This window comes from Symphalangus syndactylus, chromosome 4, assembly GCF_028878055.3.
Source record: "Symphalangus syndactylus isolate Jambi chromosome 4, NHGRI_mSymSyn1-v2.1_pri, whole genome shotgun sequence".
Lineage (NCBI taxonomy): Eukaryota > Metazoa > Chordata > Mammalia > Primates > Hylobatidae > Symphalangus > Symphalangus syndactylus.
In genome coordinates, this window is record NC_072426.2 from 44182143 (window position 1) to 44183595 (window position 1453).

The 1453-nt window shown below is 42.5% G+C and overlaps 1 pseudogene; it reads left to right on the forward strand.

Moving 5' to 3' along the window:
* Positions 1-363: 363 nt before the first annotated feature.
* On the forward strand, positions 364-1113 carry LOC129480214 (large ribosomal subunit protein uL18-like; annotated as a pseudogene).
* The last annotated feature ends 340 nt before the right edge of the window (positions 1114-1453 follow it).

Genomic DNA, 1453 nt, shown 5'->3' on the forward strand with positions numbered 1-1453 from the left:
TTTTCCATGCTTACCTTATCCAAGGAGGATAATGGGGGGAAAATGTACTTTCCAGAATGGCAAATTGTGTAGCTCCAAACATCACACCTGCATGATGACACTTAAAAGCTGGAAGGCAGAAGGAGAGTCTTTCACTCATCTTCCTCTTTTTATCAGAGAGAAACCTTTCTCAAAACACCCAGGAGTGCTGCTTGGACTGCAGGTCTCTGTTGAGCCTCTGTCCCACAGGATAGGGTTTGTTAAAGTTGTTAAGAATAAGTCCTACTTTAAGAGGTACCAAGTGAAATTTAGAAGATGATCATAGGGTAAAACTGATTATTATGCTCAGAAACACTGGTGATACATGATAAAAATAAACATGACACACCCAAATACAGGATGATAGTTTGTGTAACAAACAGTGATATCATTTGTCAGATTGCTTACTCCCATCTGGAAGGGGATATGATAGTCTGCACAGCATATGCACATGAACTGCCAAAATATGGCGTGAAGGTTGGCCTGACAAATGACGCTGCAACGTATTGTACTGGCCTGCTGCTGGCCCACAGGCTTCTCAATAGGTTTGGCATGGATAAGATCTGTGAACGCCAAGTGGAGGTGACTGGAGATGAGTATAATGTGGAAGGCATTGATGGTCAGCCAGGTGCCCTTACCTGCTATTTGGATGCAGGCCTTGCTAGAACTGCAATAAGGTTTTGGGGGCACTGAAGGGAGGTGTGGATGGAGGCTTGTCTATCCCTCACAGTACCAAATGATTCCCTGGTTATGATTCTGAAAGCAACGAATTTAATGCGGAAGTACACCAGAAGCATATCATGGGCCAGAATGTTGCAGATTGCTCTTGCTACTTAATGGAGGAAGATGAAGATGCTCACAAGGAATAGTAGTTCTCTCAATACATAAAGAACAGCGTAACCCCAGACATGATGGAAGAGATGTATAAGAAAGCTCATGGTGCTATATGAGAGAATCCAGCCTGGGAGAAGAAGCCCAAGAAAGAAGTTAAAAAGAAGAGTGGTACTGCCCCAAAATGTCCCTTGCTCAGAAGATCAGGTAGCTCAAAAGAAGGCAAGCTTTTTCAGAGCTCAAGAGCGGGCTGTTGAGAGCTAACCCAATTTTCTGTGAGAAATTTTCATGTAAAGACAATAAACTTATTGACAGCAACAACAACAACAAAAACACAAAAATAAATAACATCCGGCAGGCTACTCCTCAGGTCCCACTGGCGGAAATTAGATCATATGACAATATTTCACCAACATTCATGGAACTTCACGTACAAAAAAGGCAGTCTTACTAGTTCCTAGTAACAAGTTGCCCCAAAACCTTAGTAGTTTAAAGCAAGAAACATTTATTTTGTCACCATTTCTGAGGTTTAGGAATCTGGGCACAGCTTAGATGGATGGTTCTGACTCAAGTTCTCTTGTGAGGCTGCAGTCAAGCTGATGGG